The 20164-nt window shown below is 42.8% G+C and overlaps 1 protein-coding gene across 3 annotated transcripts in view; it reads left to right on the forward strand.

Annotated features, from left to right (window-relative positions):
• Positions 1–1576: 1576 nt before the first annotated feature.
• The window catches only part of Brd4 (bromodomain containing 4), a 78758-nt gene continuing 60170 nt past the window's right edge, over positions 1577–20164 (forward strand). For 2 of the 3 annotated variants that reach the window (XM_057789020.1, XM_057789039.1), the window contains exon 1: positions 1577–1712. The gene's annotated coding sequence lies outside the window, so the exon portion shown is untranslated. Of the gene's footprint in view, positions 1713–2066; positions 2153–20164 lie in introns of those variants that run through there. The other variant, XM_057789029.1, reaches the window with a different exon arrangement.

The following is a 20164-nucleotide window of genomic DNA, read 5'->3' on the forward strand; positions in this document are numbered from 1 at the left end:
GAGGCCAGCCAAGAAAGAAAGACTGGTTGTGGTGGTGAACACATGTGATCTCATCACTTGGAAGGCTGAGGCACAAAGTGTAAAAATTCTTTTTTTTTTTTTTTTTTTGCCTCCCGATTGCTGGGACTAAAGGTGTGAGCCAGCACACAGGAAGGGTAAGAATTCTTTTTTTTTTTTTTTTCTTTTGGTTTTTCAAGACAGGGTTTCTCTGTGGTTTCGGAGCCTGTCCTGGAACTAGTTCTTGTAGACCAGGCTGGTCTCGAACTCACAGAGATCCACCTGCCTCTGCCTCCCAAGTGCTGGGATTAAAGGTGTGTGTCACCACCGCCCGGCAGGGTAAGAATTCTTAAGACACTTCTCCGAGAAAAGATTCCCTGATGGTTTGCTCCCTTATATAATTTTATGTTTATGAATATTTGCTTGCATGTATTTCAGTGTACCACATGTACGCCTGATGCCCATAGAGACCAAAAGAGGGCATCAGATCCTCCGGAATTAGAGTTATGAGATAGTTGTGAGTTGCCAAGTAGGTACCAGGAACAGAACTCAGGTCACTGGAAAAGCAAGCAGCAAGCTTTCTTAACCCATGACATCTCTCCAGTTTCTATTTCAGAATGCATTGATACAACGATATAATGAAGAAAATTCCATACCTGGGGGTACTGGATGTACTGAAACACGTCTGTATTTTCAGAAATTGTCAGGTCACAACCTTCTACACCCTAGCACGCCTAACCACAATCCTCTGGCTCTTAATGTCTCTCTTCACCATCTGCCTATTTTTTTTTTTTTTTTTTTTTTTTTTTTTTGGTTTTTCGAGACAGGGTTTCTCTGTAGCTTTTGAGCCTGTCCTGGAACTCCCTTTGCAGACCAGGCTGGCCTCGACATCTGCCTATTTTTGAGTTTGTCATATGACCATTGTTAAATATTTGGAGTTCTGTCTCAGCCTTAAAAATCTTTTCTCAGGCTGGGCGGTGGTGCACACGCCTTTAATCCCAGCACTCGGGAGGCAGAGGCAGGTGTATCTCTGTGAGTTGGAGGCCAGCCTGGTCTACAAGAGCTAGTTTCAGGACAGGCTCCAAAGCTACAGAAACCCTGTCTCTTAAAACAACGACAAAAAAATCTTTTCTCGTCTATCTTCCTTGTGATGATCCCCACTAATCTGCAAGGTTTTTTTCCTTGGGTCTTCGTGATGGCTTCCTCCGAAAAGTCTTCTCTCTTAGTTTTCTGGTTGCTCTGAAGGCTCCTGTCTGTGCGGTCTTCTTTTCTTGATCTTAGCTTAGCTTTTCAGTTTGCGGGGTGCACTGCCTCCTTCCTCCGTCCGTGGAGTCCCTTGATTGCATTCGAAGGTTCCCCCAGCCCAGTCTGCAACACTCAACTTGCTACCTTCGGCTGCTGCGATGCTCTCTGCAACTGGGAGGGCCAGCGGGACGCGCACGCCGGGTACGGCGGCCACGCGGGGCCGCGCGCGCAGCGTGCGCGGTGACGTCACTGCGCTGGCGGCGGCGGCAGGGCTGTTTGTTCTGCTCTTCCCGCAGCCGAGGGAACCGAAGCAGTGGCGGCGGCTGCGGCTGCTGCGGCGGCTGCCGGCGGTGTCCGCAGGCGAGCGGGGCCTGTGAGTGCGGTGGCGCAAAGGGCGCGGCGGACGGGCCCCGGCTCGGCGCAGGTGGCCCGGACAGCGGGAGGCGGCGGCGTGCGGCCTAGCGTCTCAGGTGAGGACCGGTGTCCTTCGCGGTCGCGAGGCGGGCTCGCCGGGCCCCACGGCGCGGCCCGCGTAACCTGCATTGCGTAATGGAGCCGGTGCGCCACCACCTACGCCATCGGCGCGGGGGCGGGGAGGCCGGAGCTTCGTGGGCCCGGAGCCTGCTTGCGGTCTGCTGGGGCCGCCAGCGCCGTTGGGGCGGCGGCGGCGGGGCGAGCTCGCGGGCTTTCGCAGTGGAGCGGTTGTGGCTGCCGCTGTCCCCCGGGGCACGGGCGGCATCGGAGACCGGGACCGGGGACGCGGGCGCGCTGGGCGGCGGGACGGGCGGCCGGGGGCGGGTGGGGGGCGGGCCAAGCGCCCGGCACTTCCTGCCGCCGCCATTTTGTCAAGTGAGGAGGAGGAGGAGGAGGAAGCGGCTGCCGCGGAATCCGCGGTGCGCGCCCGGCCCGGGTAAGTCCGGGCTCGGGATGCTGGCCGCGGGTACTCCTAGTCCCCTTTCTGCAGTTCCCCATCGGGACTGGCCGGGGCTGCGCGCTGTGTCCTGGCGCGCTGTCCTTCGGCCACCTGGGTCCTCCTGCCGGCGCTGGGATAGTGAGTTCCCGCTTCCATAATCTCACCTTTCTGGCTGTCCCTGGAGCTCTACCTAGAAAGAGGTAGAAGATCCCGTCTAGAGGGAGAGGACTGCCACCTTCTGCCTGCCCCAGACGGGTCCCAGGGAACAGGAGGGGTGACGAAAGACTGAGTGGTTCCCTCGACCCACCCACTCCCAGTCTGGAAGCCCCCTCTTTGGGCGCTTTGTTTTGCCAGGTTCTCTGCGCTCTGGCGTCACTTGCAATGATCTTTTTTATTTGCGAGTGTGTGTGTCGGTTTAGGGTGGGGATGTGGGGGAGTTGTGATTCAGCAAAATAAAATGACCCCCCTCCACACACAAACACGGAAATAGCACAACTTGAAGGAGGTACCCCCAAGACCGGGCCTTGGTTCGGGATGGGAAATCCCAGGTTAGTGTAGTGGACAGTGTGAATACTTGTGCTCAGGCCGGTGGATGAGTCATGTGCTTCTGCTAAGTGGCTGACCTCTCTTATTCAAGACAGGATTTTTTTTTAAAGTGTTTTTAGCCTGCTTATTTACTTGTTTATGCTTTGTTCAACCTGGTTAGATTATTATCTCTCGCATTCTGTGTGTGTTGGATGTCAATGATGTCTTGCAGCAGGCCTATAGAAAATTGGAATTATCTTTGCTTACCATCGACGGCCCTGGTTACAAAAATCCGATACGCTGTGTACTAAGCCAATGTGCTCTTTAGTGCTGTAATGAATGGTTGGAAAATTTTTATGAATGGAGATGCCAACTTTTAATAAACAATAGTGCCTGTAATTGGTAGACCTTGGAAGTTGTAAAGAAAGTCAGGTACAAAAAATTTGAAGGTTTTGTGAATGTTTTCAATTTCAAGAAGACTTTGGATGGCACTGTATTTTATGGCCTTTACAATAATTGTTTATTTGGTTTTTCGAGACAGGCTTTTCTCTGGGTACCATGGAACTTGCTCTGTAGACCAGGTCGGCCTGGAACTCAGAGAGATACGCCTGTCTTTGCTTCCTGAGTGCTGGGATTGAGGGCGTGAGTCGTGCTGACACTGTTGTTTTAAGGCCTTTCCAATAATTAGAAGAACATTCTTTTCATTTAAATTTGGATGGGGATGGTCTTTCCATGGAGGGCGTTTATAGATAACCCACTCCTTCCTACCCAGAAGATAAAGCCAGGAAGGTTGGAGAAGATAAAACTGTCAAATACTTTTGAGTTGATCACATCAGGAAGAAAAGTGCCTAATCTACTACAAAATACAAGCACCACATATTTGGGGAGACGGTAGAGTTAGGACTCAGGCTGGAGTCAGTCTCTTAAAATGGTGTGGTAGTTGTTTTTAACTGGAAAAAACCCACCCCCTTTTATCTTGCGAGTATTCTCCTAATGCAAATTTGCCTACTGAAAAAAGCTGGGATACAAAAGTGGCTCGGATAGTTTGTGTGTTCTGAAAGTGTGTATCTAGTTTGGAGGGCTGCAGGGGTGAAAATAGCTAAGAATTTCTGGAGAACCTTAGACCACTTAGTAACAGTTCCACTAAATTATTGGATTTTTTAAAAGGAATTTAGACTTTGTTTTTAAGAGATAGTCCTTTTGAGCCAGTTTCTGTGATCTTTGCCCTAAATCACACTTTCACTATTTGGAAATAGGGAATGATGTTGTATATTCAGGCTGTTAAATGACTTGAGAATTAGAAAATTTTAAAGGTTGGAAGTTATGTTAATTTTTGCGCACCACACGCATTCTTCCCTTAGAGGCCAGAAAAGGGCCTCAGATCTCCCAGACTTAGAGGTGCAGATGTTTGTGAGCAGCCATGAGAGTGCTGGGACCAGAACCTAGGTCCTCAGCAAGTACTGATGATCCATCTTGCCAGTCTCTGGATGTTATTATATTTTGAGACAAGGTTTCACTCTAGCCTAGGCTGTTGTCAAACTCTACAGTCCTCCTGTCTCAGCTTCCCAAGAGCTGTGAGCCACAACATCCTGCTTGGAATTGTTTTCAAAAAAAAGTCATTTTGGGCACTTTGCTTCTGACAGCCCACTGTCATTTGTGTGGTATAAAGTATTTTGATGTCTAGAGTCTGCAGAGCTGGCTCAGCTGCTCTTGTGTAGGACCCACAGTGGTCAGTTTACAATGTCCTATAACTTCAGCTCTTCAAAATTGACACTGTCTTAGGACTTCCTGGAGCCCAGAATGCACTGCACATCCCTCCATCCCTCACCAAAAGTTTGAAAAATGTGGGATTGATGACATTGGTTGGAAAGAAGATGGGCAGAGTGTTACAGTAATCTCAGCACTAAGCAGAGAGGCAGGAGACTCCCCAGTTATAAGATAGCCTGGGCCACACATTCTGATAACAAGAAAGAATATTTGTTATTGAAAATTGCTAATGGAACCAGGTATGGTGGCACACGCCTTTAATCCTAGCATTCCAGAGGCAGGCGGACCTCATGAGTTTGAGGTCCGCCTGCCACACAGAGAAAGTTGCTGGACAACCAGGGCTACTTGGAGAGACCCTGAATTGAAAAACCAACCAAACAAAAAACCCTGTTAATAGTAGTATTGTTAAGTCTTTGATTTTTTTTTATTCTAGTAAGAAAATACTGGACATTTGCAAAGTGAGAATTCTGAGACAACTCTTGCTGCTATTTCATTTAATACATGTGGCATGCACATGTAACATTTTCCTTTAAGTTACTTTTTTTCTTTCATCAGAATTAAATTCCACCAGAGGCTTTTGACTTTGCTTTTTCTTATTCTTCATTTGTCTCTTTAGTGCCTAAAAGAGCATCTTAATAATTGGATAGGAATTTGCCATACGTAATACTAAATGCAAGTTCATTTAAAAAAAATACTACGACTTATAAGGAGTGTGAGTTTTAACTAAGGTAACATTGAAGCCCCTAGTAATTGCGGTAAATTTACTGAGTTTGAGCAATGTGGTACACAGTTACTTAATGTGCACTACTGTATGTTCTGAGTTTTCTACTTAGCAGCTTTCAGTGTGCCTGGGTGGGATTGATCTGTTAGTTCAACCTGGCACAGAGAAAGTTTTTTAAAAGGGAGATAAATTGCATAAGAAATGTAGCATTTCTTAACTTTCATGTCAGTAAAATATTTGTTACTTTTTGTTTGTTTGCTTGCTTTTTCCGGGCAGCGTTTCTCTGTAGCTTTGGGGCCTGTCCTGGAACTAGCTCTTGTAGACGAGTCTGGCCTCAAACTCACAGAGATCCGCCTGCCTCTGCCTCTTGAGTGCTGGGATTAAAGGCGTGCATCATCATCGCCCGGCTAGTTACTTTTTTAAAAAAAGTTGATGGTTTTATCATTGATTCTTGTATAAATATCAATTTCTGTCATTCCTTAGCTCTTACTATGTACAAGAGAAAAAAAAAGATATTTTTTTACAGTGGTTTTGGTTTTTTTTTTTTTTGGTATCTCAAGTGTTGAGTATCAGTTTTGTGCAATCTGAGGTTAACACTGTTGTATAATTTTTATCAAACTTCTTGTTTGCTCTTTGTTTTACATTTTTAAGAACACCTTTGAGGTACATAATTCACACAACAAAATTTACCTAATTTTAGCATGGTCACAGACTTGTGCATCCATCGCTATAATCAATTATAGGACATTTCTATGTCCTCACAAAGGACCCATCTTTCTGGTAGCAAGTTACTTTCCATCCTCCCATAATCCCTGGAAACTATAATCTACTCTGCACATTTGCTCCTTCCAGATACTTCTTTAACCTTTAGTGCCTGACTTTCATTAAGTATGCTTTTAGAGGACTGGAGAGATGGCTCAGAGGTTAAGAGCATCGCCTGCTCTTCCAAAGGTCCTGAGTTCAATTCCCAGCAACCACATGGTGGCTCACAACCATCTGTAATGGAGTCTGGTGCCCTCTTCTGGCCTGCAGGCATACACACAGACAGAATATTGTAAACATAATAAATAAATAAATTTTTTTTAAAAAAAAATGCTTTTAGATGTTTCATTTAACATGGATCAGCACTTTATTTTCTTTAATAGAAAATGATACTCTATTTAGGTGTATCACATTTTATTTACTCAACTTTAATGGATAAAATGGGCTTGAGTATAAACTTTTTGTTTGTTTGTTTGGTTGGTTTTTTAAGATAGGGTTTCTTTGTAGCTTTGGAGTAGTCCTGGAACTCCCTCTGTAGACCAGGCTGGCCTCCAACTCAGAGACCCGCCACCCAAGTGCTTGAATTAAAGGCATTTGTCACCACCGCCCAGCTATAAAACACTTCTTTTATACAAGGTCAGACAGGAGTGGTGGTTCAGGCAGGAGGATAGAGACTTGGTAACCCCCTGGGATACATTGTAAAGCCCTGTTTGTTTGTTTGTTTTTGATTTTTGAGACAGGATTTCTCAGTAGCTTTGGAGCTTGTCCTGGAATTAGCTCTTGTAGACCAGGCTGGCCTCAAACTCACAGAGATTTGCCTGCTTCTGACTTCTGAGTGCTGGGATTAAAGGTATGTGCCACCAGTGCCCAGCTGTAAAGCCCTGTTTATAAGAAAAAAAGTTGTGCATAAGTATTTATGTGGACGTGCATTAATTTTATATATATATAATTTGATAGGTCAGGTGATGATTATAGTTAACATTTTGAAGATGTACAGAGACTGTTGGTTTGTTTTTTGTTTTTGTTTTCCAGCAGAGGGATTAGTTTGAGTCTGGGTCTCAGCCAAGGAAGACCTTGAATTTAGCGTCCTCCTGTCTCCACTTGAGTGCTGGAATTAACAGCTATGCTTCACCATCCTCCATTTATGTAGTGCTGGGGAATCATACACTGAATTTTGCAAGTTAGGCAAGCACCTTACTAGTTGACCTGTTCCCAGCCCTGCAGAGACGAACAGCATTGCTTTGTAGTGCTTATATCATAGGGTCAAAAGAAAAGCCTAGCAAAATGCATTTAGATGAATGGAGATACGGTAGCCTGAGAATGTAGGTGCTTACAGAAAAGTTTGATACAAGTATGTAGGAGAAAGTCTGGAACAGGTAGCCAGAGTTTATACTTAGTTCTCGCTGTCCTGAAATTCACTGTTTAGACCAGGCTGGCCTCAAGTCACAAACATCTACCTTTTTTCTATTTTTGCTTCTGTGTTCTGGGATTAAAGGCGAGCACCAACATGCTCAGCCTTAAAATTTTGAATTGTGTATTTTGGGTTTATGCATGTCTGCCTTAAGCATGTGTAGTGGTCAGTAACTTTTGTAGGAATTGATTGTTCTACTGTGTAGGTCTTGAGGATTGAACTCAGGTCCTCAGACTTTGCTGCGAACACCTTTACTTGTTGAGGCATTTCACAGGCTTTATACTTCTGTTTTTTTTTGTTTTGTTTTGTTTTGTTTTGTTTTTAAGAAGGGTTTCTGTTTCTCTGTGTAGTCCTGACTGTCCTGGAACTCTGTAGACCAGGCAGCCCCTTGAACTCCGAGATTCACCTGATTTTGGCTCCCAGTGCTGGGATTAAAGGCATGCGCCACCATGGCATGCTTCTCTTTTTAAGGCTTATTTTATGTGTTTGAATGTTTTACCTGCATATATGTGTGTTAGCTGCAGGCCTGGTGCTCTTGGAGTCAGAAGAGGTAATAGGATTCTGTGGAACTGGAGTTAAGGATGGCTGTATGGATCTGGGTACCAAACCTAGGTCCTTTAAGATCGATCAGAAATGCTCATAATCGCTGAACCATCTCTCTAGTCCCTTATTTTTATTTTTTAAAGACATCTTCTTTTTCTTCCACACTAAACAGCCGGCCATCTTAATACAACTATCTACATATCCTAGGATAAATTTCAGAATGATTCTGAATAAGTTGATGAAACAATGTCCAGTGTCACGTTTAGAACAGAGCAGGTACTTACCTCTTCCTAATTTCCACATAGGCAGGGGAAGATGGAACCCGGGGCCTCTCAAAAGCTAGGCAAGAGCTTACTATTGGGCTATGTGTGCCACAGTCTTGACTTATACGGTTCTTGTCCCTTGATGTCTCACTGTGTAGATCTGGCTGGCTTTTTTTTTTTTTTTTTTTTTTTTTTTTTTTTTAGTTTTTTTTTTTTTTTAGTTTTTCGAGACAGGGTTTCTCTGTGGTTTTGGAGCCTGTCCTGGCACTAGCTCTTGTAGACCAGGCTGGCCTCGAACTCACAGAGATCCGCCTGCCTCTGCCTCCCGAGTGCTGGGATTAAAGGCGTGCGCCACCACCACCCGGCTCTGGCTGGCTTCTTAACAGAGATCTAAGCTATGCATCACAACACCACATCATTTTATTTTACCTGGACAATTGTAGGTGGTATGTAGTCATTTAAAAAGTTTGGAAAGTTTAAAATGTTTTTTGAAGTTAAAAGCTATCTTTTAATCCTATCATTCTTTCAGTTTTTCCCCCTATACTTTTGTAACAAAATTGGGTTAGACCCTTAAGATCATTGCATAAAGTAGGCAAGCACTCTACTACTGAGTTATCTTCCTAACTCTGTGGGGTGTTTATTATTGTGACAGAGTGTATGAGTGTTAGTGCAAGTGTGGAAGTCAGAGGACAACTTTTTAGACTTGGTTCTCCATTCTCTTTATGTAGGTCCTGACTGTCTCTCTTGTCATACTTGAACATCAAAAGCTCTTTGAACTGCTGAGCAGTCTCATTTGCCCTGGTTGGGGTTTTGTTTTTTGAGGTAAATGCCCTCTGTAACCCTGGCTGGTCTCGAAATAAGTCAGCCAGCATTTGCCTTCCAATTATTGGGATTACAGATGTTCATCAGCAAAGCCTAGCTAATTTCTTTTGTTTTAGCAAATTACTACACGGGTAAGCATTCCTAAAAGTACTTAAACTATCATTTAATTCTAACATAATTTATATTTTTGGATGTGGTTTTCAGATTTTCATCTCTAGGAGCAAGTGTATTTTTGAAATTTTTCAGTTACATGCATTTCCATTTCTTTTGTAAGCGTTTAGCAATGTCTTGTTTATATAAATGAGATTCTTAACATAAGTGACTTGTGAAATATAAAATATCTTCTCTTAGGTGTATTCTCAGGGCTTCTGAGAGAAAAATGTTCCTGAGCACTTGCTCTTTGACCTTTCTCCCCTCGTTTGTTCAGAGTAGGAACCCCCCCAAATCCAGTTTCTTGGTCCTGCCATCAGAGCTCCTATTATCTGATTGGTGTGTGTGTGTGTGTGTGTGTGTGTGTGTGTGTGTGTGTGTTTTGAGACTGGTTTCTTCTAGCTTTGGAGCCTGTCCTGGAACTTCCTTCTTAGGCCAGGTTGGCCTTGAACTCAGAGAGATAGGCCTGTCTCTGCCTTTTGAGTGCTGGGATTAAAGGCGCGTGCTACCACCTCCAGACCTTATCTGGTTGTTTTAAGGAAGGTGACTCCAGAGACCCGAGCAGGCTTTCAGTTGCAACTCAGTTTTACTATTCTGCTCATAAGACTGTACTTGGCATCTTGAATCTGGTCCTGCTGTCTGACTTTCAGTCTCTCATTTGTCCCTGCTTGTCCTTGCCTTTTTTGCATTAATAAATGTCTTGCATGACACTCATTTTAATCTTGTCACCAGTCCAGAGCTCTCTTAAGGTATTTACAATCACCACGCAGTGGTGGCGCACGCCTTTAATCCCAGCACTCGGGAGGCAGAGGCAGGCGGAGCTCTGTGAGTTTGAGGCCAGCCTGGTCTACAAGAGCTAGTTCCAGGGAAGGCTCTAAATCTACAAAGAAACCCCGTCTCGAACAACGAAAACAAGGAAAAAGAAGGTATTTACAATCTGCTTGTATTACGTAGGATAAAGAGAAAGGTGGGAAGAAGGTATCAGGCACTGAGTATATCCACAGGTAGGAATAACTTAACTCTGACGCTGATAAAGCAGGGCTTGGTTTTCTGGGCAAGTCATCTGATCATACCACTATCTACCAGGTGCCTTCCAAGGGTACCATGTCTCCTTCTAAGCCAATTTCAGTGAAGACTAATGTAGACGATTGATAATAAAGGTGGGAATTGCCCATCTTACCTGATGAGATACTAAGAGCAGGATAATGGGATTAGTTGAAATATACTAGTTATGAAGGTATCTGCTTTGATGTTTGCTGCAATTTGGAAAATGATCTAGCAGGAGCAGGCCTGATGATGATGTAACTTTATGAAAGAGCAAAAAGATGCTGGTGGAGTGGAGACAGACATATTTCTGCATATCCTTACTGCATATCCAGCTTCCATTGGCTCCGTTTTGAATTGTATTGATGTCCAGGTTTGATGATGGTCTCCAGCAAGGGATTGGTAGAATGAAACTAACAATTGAATGGCTGAGCTGTTACAGTTCCTGAATGTTAGGCTGGGTTCTTGCGATTGGATTTTAGGTCTTGACCACAAGAACCAATTTCTGAGGGAATACCTTTTTGTTAGTTTATGTGAAATTCAAAAGTGTATTTTACTTGTTTGTTTTGAGACAGGCTTTCTCTGTGTATTCCTCTATAGACCAGGCTTGTCTCAAACCCACAGACATCTGCCTGCCTCTGCCTCCCAAGTGCTGAGACTAAAAAGTGCTGGGATCAGAGGCGTGAGCCGCAACCGCCCAGCTCTTTTACAAATAGGTCGGATAATTTAAACATTAACTCCAAATTAAGAGAAATTGCTGGACATCTTTCATCTCAGCACTGAGGTGGCAGAGTCAGGCAGACAAATCTCTTAAGGCCATCCTGCTATGAAGGCTAACCAAGGCTACATTGTGATACCCTATCTCCAAAACAAAATCAAACGAAGGAGAAATTGAGTAAATTTCACATCTCCTGAATGCTGGGATTAATGGTGTACTATCGTGCTTACTGACCCTTTTTTCCCTCTAGAGAAAATCCTGTTAGATCTTCCATTGTGGGGTGTCTCTAGAACTTTGCAGCAAGCAATGGTCTTGGGTATCATTGTATACCAGAAAGATAGCTGTGGAAGTCACTGTCAGCGGTACAGACTCATCTGAAGTTTGTAAAATGGAGTCTGTATTCTAAGCTTTGAGAACAGGGTGGCATGGTATGTGTGACTAATGGCATATCTTGGGTAGGGAAAGTGCAAGCCAGTAGCATTTGTTTTGTTGAAAGGACTAAGAATATTTCTCTCTCTAATTTATTATGTATACAGTGTTCTATCTGCATGTATGCTGCAGGCCAGCAGAGGGCACCAGATCTCATTGCAGATGGTTGTGAATCACCATATGGTTGCTGGGAATTGAACTCAGGATCTCTGGAAGAGCAGTCAGTGCTCTTAACCTCTGTGACATCTCTCCAGCTCCTGTCTAGATCTTTTCTTTCTTTTTTTTAAAGATTTACTTATTATGTATACAGTATTCTCAGTATTCTGTCTGTATGTATGCCTGCAGACCAGAAGAGGGCACCAGATCTCATTATAGATGGTTGTGAGCTACCATGTGGTTGCTGGGAATTGAACTCAGGACCTTTGGAAGAGCAGGCAATGCTCTTAACTGCTGAGACATCTTTCCACCCCCTTTATTTATTCATTCATTCATTCATTCATTCATTTATTATGTATGCAGCGTTCTGCGTGCCTGTATGCCAGAAGAGGGCACCAAATCTCATTATAGGTACCTGGGAGGTACCATGTGGTTGCTGGGAATTGAACTCAAGACCTCTGGAAGAATAGCTAGTGCTCTTAACCTCTGAGCCATCTCCAGCCCCCCAGATCTTTTCTGCTTTGCAGCGGCAACTCTTCTTTTTGGTTTCTATTCAAGGCCGAAATTGCTTATTTGTTTCTAGCTGCTGTTGCATCAAGAGACTTGGGCGGACACATTGTGGAGACAGTGCCAGGGGAGAGGTATTGTTGGACTTTGTATTATGCAATTTCCAGAAATACTAATTAGTAATTCCTGTGTTCTTGAGTGTAGTTAATATCCCCAGTTGTCAGGTAATAAGGCACATGTGACTACAGGTGGTTTGGCCTTTGAGGCTGTGTAAAAATAAAAAAGAAGAGGACTAGTTAGTTAAAGGGGGACTTAAATTTGAAGACTTTACACCTGAAATAGCTGGCATTCACTTTGAGGAAGCATGTATTTTATGGGAGCTGATCATTATTGTAGGGTTGAAATGAGAAACACATGTATAGAACCTGCTGGTGTGGGTGGGCAGTGGTCATACTGGACAGCTACCCTTGAACTACTGTAATTTTCCAGGACTCAGTTTCTCTTTTTTTTTTTTTTTTTTTTTTGGTTTTTCGAGACAGGGTTTCTCTGTGGTTTTGGAGCCTGTCCTGGAACTAGCTCTTGTAGACCAGGCTGGTCTCGAACTCACAGAGATCCACCTGCCTCTGCCTCCCGAGTGCTGGGATTAAAGGCGTGCGCCACCACCGCCCGGCTAAGACTCAGTTTCTTGTATATAAAATGATATAAAAGGTTTAGGTTCTAGAGTTTGGAGTTTGAGGGAAATATTGTTGATGTTCTGTTCATTTGTTTGAGATATGATCTCTGTACCCTAGGTTGGCATCTAATTCAGCAATCCTTCCTTAATAGCCTTCTGAGTATAGGGATTACAGGTGTTGAGTCACCCCACCAGTAGTAATTCTTTATCTTTTTTTTTCAAACAATGTGCCATAAAACTTGCATTAAAGATGTGACAGGATATTACACTTTTCAAGGCTAGTTTGTAAACCCTTTGCTTGATCTTATGTATTGAAATGGTTTTTTTTCTTTGTTTTTTGAGACAGGGTTATACACAGTTGTGAGCTACCATGTGGATGTTGAGAATTGAACCTGGTTCCTCTGGAAGAACAACCAGTGCTCTTTTTGTTGTTCTTGTTGTTATTTTTCAAGACAAGGTTTCTCAGTAGCTGTGGAGCCAGTCTTGGAACTTGCTCTATAGACCAAGCTGCTGTCGAACTCAGAGATCCGCCTGCCTCTGTCTCCCGAGTGGTAGGATTAAAGGTGCGCCACCACTACCTGGCCAGCCAATGCTCTTAACCGCTTAGCTGTCTCTCCAGCCCTCTCCTCATGACTTAATTTTATTTATATGTGTATATGGGTGCTTCCAAGTATGTATATACACCATGTATGTCTGGTAGTCTCTGGAATTCAGAAGAGGACATTGTATATGTGAAACTAGAGTTGCAGACAGTTGTGAGCTACCCTGTGGGTGCTGAGAATCCTACCTGGTTCTCTTAACTGCTGAGCCATTTCCCCAGCCCACATCTTTTGTTAAGGTAGCTTAAGGAAATGTTAGGTCTTTGGGGGTTCAAGTAGCAAATCATCAAACTTGAGTTGGGCACCAGAGGTAGAACACCCATGTCAGATCATGCTGCTGATAATATAGGTTTCTCAGTGTGGCAAAAAATAACTTTAGGAAATAGAAGGATGAAAGGTTTACACTGTGAAGGAATTGTCAGGAAGTCTTGGTTTAGAAGTCAGATAGGTTAAGTTTCAGTAGGCTTACATGAATGACACTCCTGGAAGATAGTTTAGAATTGTCTTCCAAGTTTAGAGAAGCAACTATTAGAGTTTCATGATTGGTTAAACTGTTTCTTTACCCAGCGTTTTGTTAAATCTGCTGCTTAGTATTCTTCTAGTATTATAGGGAGGGGGTGTATTGAGATTTCCATAATCAAAATAAGCTCAACTATAATAATCATTTTCATATGGTTCTTGCTGTTGAAAACAGTTGTCAAGATTGACTGAAGGAAGACAAGCAAACAGGAGGCAGACCTTTCCATTGCATCACCTTTTATTTATTTATTTATTTAGTTATTTATTTATTTTGGTTTTTCGAGACAGGGTTTCTCTGTGGTTTTGGAGCTTGTCCTGGAACTAGCTCTTGTAGACCAGGCTGGTCTCGAACTCACAGAGATCCGCCTGCCTCTGCCTCCCAAGTGCTGGGATTAAAGGCGTGCGCCACCACCGTCCGGCTGCATCACCTTTTATTACCAGTGTTGGCTCTGAATAGAAGCCTTAGGCATAGTATCCCCCCATCAACCCAGGCATGAGTTCATGAACGAACACCGCATGGGTCTTTAGGCCATGCTCTCCAGGGGAAGTTGAGTGGTCAAGAATTAGACCAGCCGCACTTTTTGCTGGTGCATCAGTTTTTAGGAAAGGTTGGAGAGCCTCTAGAATTAGAAGATCTCTTTTAAAAAAATGCATACATACATAGTTTGAATTTTAAAAACAGATTCATAGCCGGGCGGTGGTGGCGCACGCCTTTAATCCCAGCACTTGGGAGTCAGAGGCAGACGGATCTCTGTGAGTTCAAGACCAGCCTGGTCTATAAGAGCTAGTTCCAGGACAGGCTCCAAAACCACAGAGAAACCCTGTCTTGAAAAAAACCCCCCAAAAAAAACCAAAAAAAAAAAAAAAAAACCAAAACAGATTCATATTCAGAAGGAATTTACTGTGTTTTATTTCAGCGATAAATTCTATGATGTTAAGATGTTTTGTTTTGGAGATTTTCACTTATATCCCGTTCTTGTAGAGATTCACAGACTTTTTTTGACTTCAGATTGGTCTGGAGTACTCAGTAGTGTTTGTCCCTGTAAATATCCAAGGAGGGTTTTCTAGAGTCTTCAAGTTACCTCTGTATCAACAATGCTGCCATATTGCTGGAATTCTTTTAGCCTCCCTCACCTTATTACTTGTGTTTTTTTAATGGGAAGGAGAAATTTCAGAATAGTGTATTATAATCTACAGATTAAGAAAGGTTTTTTTTTTCTTTTTTCTTTCTTTTTTTCCCATGAACTCTACCCTGACTTCTTTTCACATCTCTTATCACTGAGATTTGATGTTTGCCTGGAACCTCTGCTGTAGAAAGCAATCCAGCGGTTCTTAGCCAGGCTGATCATTATTTGGATAGGTAGACTTTGAGTATGGTCTCTTATGTAGCTTTTAGTGCCTGCTCTCAGTTATGGGAAAATTGTTCAGGTATATATGTGAATTTGCAAGCTGAAGAAGAAGATAGTTTATGAGAAAGTAAGTATACCATTCTTGGCACATCAGGTATGAGAGCACATTATACCAGGCTGCATTTGGGACTTCACTCTACTCTCCCTCCCCACTTCACTGCCTGGTGGAAGGAAATACAAAACCATAAACTTAAATAATTCATACTCCTGTAATTGGCAGAATTGAGTCAGGATGGAAAAGAACTCATTACTGAGAACAGTGTAGTGTCTATTATAAACTCCTTCACCCCTCTCCAGTTTCTCTGAATATACACTAATGACTTTCTGCATTCATTTACTTTTGTTAGCTTTTAGTTATTCCCATTTCTTTTTGATCCACCTGCCTCTGCCTCCCAAGTGCTGGGTTAAAGGTGTGCACCACCACCACCTGAATAGTTATTCCCATTTCTTAGTTTAATTCCACTCATGTAAAGGCATGCCTTTTATTAACTCAGGCAGTTTTCCTTTTCTGTTCTGTAAGAGAAGTAAGATTACTTACAGGAGTTTTACGTTTTGTTTGTGTTTTTGAAGTGGGTGCATGGGATTGGATAGGTGGTTTCCATTTCCACCCTCAGCTACCTTCACTTTCCTCAGGTTGCATCCTGTATTCCAGAGGTCCACTTTTGTTACTCCAGCATGCTTTGTGTAACATGGGCTGTGGATAGTTTTGATGGCTATCTTGATTTACCAGGTCTCATTTTGAAAAACCTCACTGAATAAAGCTAACACTTCTATGTGTTGTATCAATGTTGCTAGAGCAGCTTAATGTTATAGATGTTTTAAAGAGAGGCTTCTCTTCTTGAGCACATGTAACAGTGGAAATAGCATCTAGCAATGCCAGTATTGACAAGCTTTGCCTCAGTAGTCTGTGACTTACATGATGGGCATGAATTGCTTCCTCTTCTGTCCAGTGATTCTTGGATACTGAATATTAGTCCTCAGAAGTCCACTATTAAGCTTTGGGATTGAGTGCTATGCAACTTCTCTCTCAGAGGTGCCCCCCCTCTTAGATAATCTGGTTTCATCCTTATAACAGCGATCATCTTTTAATCAGTTGACAGATAGTTTGGTTGTTTCAACTTTCTGTCTCTTACGAGTAATGCTGTGACTTTTTGTACATGAAGGATTTCGTTTTTGTAGAATGTGCTTCCTTTCCTTGGATATATAGGATATATACATGAAAGGATAGAATTATGAGTTTTGTAGTGCCCTTGTTTAAGTAGTTTTCAAGGAACTTCCTAATGGGTGTTGAAAGTGTTTGCCTTATGTTACATTCTGCAGGATTCTGTTTGGTTTTTCGTTTTTTTTTTTTTACACCCTTGCCTGTTTATTTTTTGGGGGGCCAGTTCTCATGTAACCAAGATGGGCTTTGAACTCTTTATGTAACTCAGGCTATTTTCTTTTTTTAAGATTTTTTTATTTATACAGCATCCTGTCTGTAAGCCAGAAGAGGGCACCAGATCTCATTACAGATGGTTGTGAACCACCATGTGGTTACTGGGAATTGAACTCAGAACCTCTGGAAGAACAGTCAGTACTCTTAACCTCTGAGCCATCTCTCCAACCCACTCAGGCTATTTTCAAACTCCCTCTCTTATTACTTTGGCCTTCTGGTTGGGATTAGAAATTTGTGTCACTACACTCAGGTAATAGTCGTGATACTGTTTCTCAGATGAGTCTTGTCATGAGACACTTCAGTTCCTGTAGGGTGATCCTGTATACAGGCCTGAATGCATGATGTGGTCAAGATAGATGTTGAACTTCTTAACTTATTTTCTCTGTGCTTTTGCTCATTTTTCTCATTTTCATATATTTTACGTGTGCGTATTCAATTTTGGTAGAGATTTGTGTAATCAAAATTGTTTTTATTGGGAGTACAGAACAGACACATTAAGAGAGCAGTGTTGTCATGAGCATTTTACATGTAAAATATGTGTAAATTTTTCAGCAAATGCATAGGAATGGAATACCTGGGTCACCAGGGATGCTGATGTAAAATGACAAGTATTTTTTCTTCTTCTTCTTCTTCTTCTTCTTCTTCTTCTTCTTCTTCTTCTTCTTCTTCTTCTTCTTCTTCTTCTTCTTCTTCTTCTTCTTCCTCTTCCTCTTCCTCTTCCTCTTCCTCTTCTTCTCCTCCTCCTCCTCCTCCTCCTCCTCCTCCTCCTCCTCCTCCCCCCCTCCCCTCCCCCTCCCCCTCCCTCCCTCCCTCCTTCCTTCCTTCTTCTTCAAGACAAGGTTTCTCGGTAGCTTTGGGGCCTGTACTGGAACTAGCTCTTGTAGACCAGGCTGGCCTCGAACTCACAGAGCTCCGCCTGCCTCTGCCTCCTGAGTACTGGGATTTAAGACTGCGCCACCACTGCCCGGCAACCAAGTATTTTTAAAAAGACGACTTATTTTTTTGTTTGTTTGTTTGTTTGTTTGTTTGTTTTGGATTTTCGAGACGGGGTTTCTCCATAGCCTTTTGGTTCCTGTTCTGGAACTAGCTCTTCTAGACCAGGCTGGCCTCAAACTCACAGAGATCCGCCTGCCTCTGCCTCCCGAGTGCTGGGATTAAAGGCGTGCGCCACCACCGCCCGGCTAAGACGACTTATTTTTATTTCATATTTTATTTCAAATGAATTGGTGTTTTGCCTGCATATATGTCTGTATACGGGCATCAGATCCCCCGGAACTGGAGTTGCAGACAGTTGTGAGCTGCCATGTGGGTTCTGGGAATTGGACTCTTTAGAAGAGCAGTGCTCTTTACTGCTGAGCCATCTTTCTAGCCCCTGACCAAGTATTTTAAAAACAATCGTAGCAGTTTACTTGCCAAGTTTTTAAATGTTCATTCACATTTTCGCTATATGTTAATGGAATTAATTTTGCCAGTTTTGATTATGTAAAATGTCATTGTGATTTTTAATTATAAAGCTATTGGTAGGATATGAGCACTGTTGTCTTTGTGGGTAGAGTTTGGTGTCCCCTCTGCATGTTTTAGAGTATTGTTTGATAGAGGGTCTTATTTTTAATGTATGTGAATTTATTAACTCCTCCTTTGTGCTTTGCAAGAACACTCCTGATACTAGCTACATTCTATGTTGATAAAATTTTCTGTAAAGGACTAGTTATAAAGGTGCTTTTTTTTTTTTTTTTTTTTTTTTTTTTTTTGGTTTTTTCGAGACAGGGTTTCTTTGTGGCTTTGGAGCCTGTCCTGGAACTAGCTCTGTAGACCAGGCTGGTCTCGAACTCACAGAGATCCGCCTGCCTCTGCCTCCCAAGTGCTGGGATTAAAGGCGTGCGCCACCATCGCCCGGCAGGACTAGTTATAAAGGTGCTTTTACCATCAAGCCTGATGACTTGAGTTTGATCCTCAAGACCCACATAGTAGGAGAGAAATGGTTCCCAAATGTTGTTTTGACTTCCACTGGTCTGCATTCCCCACCCAAATGATTAAATTTGATAAGAATACTTAAAGTCTTTTTAAAAAAGTTGTACGATTTGCCTTTCCAGTCTGTGTGAGTTTGAGGTATAGGTAAAGGGATCATGCAGATTCTTGACTGACTTTTTTGTTTTAGTTAATAAGCTTGGCTGGATCTAAACCCAAGGTCCTATATATACTCTTTTATTGTTCAAGATCCTTATGAGGTTTGAATACCACTGCGAGCCCTATGCCTCGGTGTAGACTGTCAGTAATTGCTTCTTGGTCTGAGTACAGACAGATTTTATTTACTTACTTACTAACTCATTTTTTATTTATTTTGATTTTTCTAGATAGGGTTTCTCCGTGTAGCCCTGATTGTAGTCCTGACTGTCTTGGAACTCACTCTGTAGTCCAGGCTGGCCTCAAATTCACAGATCCACTTGCCTCTGCCTCCCGAGTGCTGAGATTAAAGTGTCTCACTACCACCTGACAAGGTTCATTCTTTAAACATGTGGGTGGTCAGGGAAAGTTGGCACTTAAACTGAGAAAATTGCTACTAATGCATTGCTTACCAATTCCAGTTGTGACAACTAGGCTCAGCAAATTTCCTAGTGGGGGTACTATTGGTTCTCAGGTACATGTGTTTAGTCAGTTTTAGTTCACATCATAGCTATGCATTCTAGAAGTGAAAGCACAAGACTTTTTTGGGAAGCTAGGAAGATAAGGTATAAAATACTTACTTGCTTTACAGTCACGAAGACCTGAGAACTCATGTAAAAAAATTAGAAAAACATTTCAGATGAGGTGACATTTACTTGTAATTTCAGTATTGAGATACTGAGATGTAGTGACAAGTGGATCTTCTGGAACTTGACAGCTAGGCAGCTTAGTTCACTTGGCAAGCTTTAGGCTAGTGAAAGATCCATTCTCCAGAACAAAACAAAGAAACCCAAGCTGGGTGGTTCTAAGGAAAGACATGATGATTGTCCTATGACGCGCTCTCTCTCTCTCACACACACACACACACACACACACCAATAATACCTTCTGTTTTCTGTATCCCTGTGATCAAACAAGTGGGCTGCAGGGGATCTGGTGACTCTTTTTTTTTTTTTTTTTACATTTTTGTCACATGTCTTCTCTGAATCTGAATACTTTGAGACGGGATAGAATGGATTGAAATTGTGTGGTAGGTTTAAAGATGTAGGCAGTGGGAGAAGTATTTTTTCTGGAGGAAGGTAGGTAGTGACCATGAAAGATCAATGGTTAGTTCTTTTAAATTTTATTCGAAGTAATCAGATGTCAGAATGACAATATTCAAAGGTCTTTGAATCTATGCATGGCTTGCTAATGGGATCTTGATTGTGCTGGGGTTTTTTTGGTTTCATTTCTTTGGGTTTTTCTAGACAGGGTTAGACCCTAGCTGTCCTGGACCTCACTCTGTAGACCAGGCTGACCTTGAACTCACAGAGATCCACCTGCCTCTGCCTGGGATTAAAGGCAAGTGCCACCACTGCCCAGCTATGTGGGAGTTTCTGATAAATTTCATTTG

This window comes from Chionomys nivalis, chromosome 1 (assembly GCF_950005125.1).
Source record: "Chionomys nivalis chromosome 1, mChiNiv1.1, whole genome shotgun sequence".
Lineage (NCBI taxonomy): Eukaryota > Metazoa > Chordata > Mammalia > Rodentia > Cricetidae > Chionomys > Chionomys nivalis.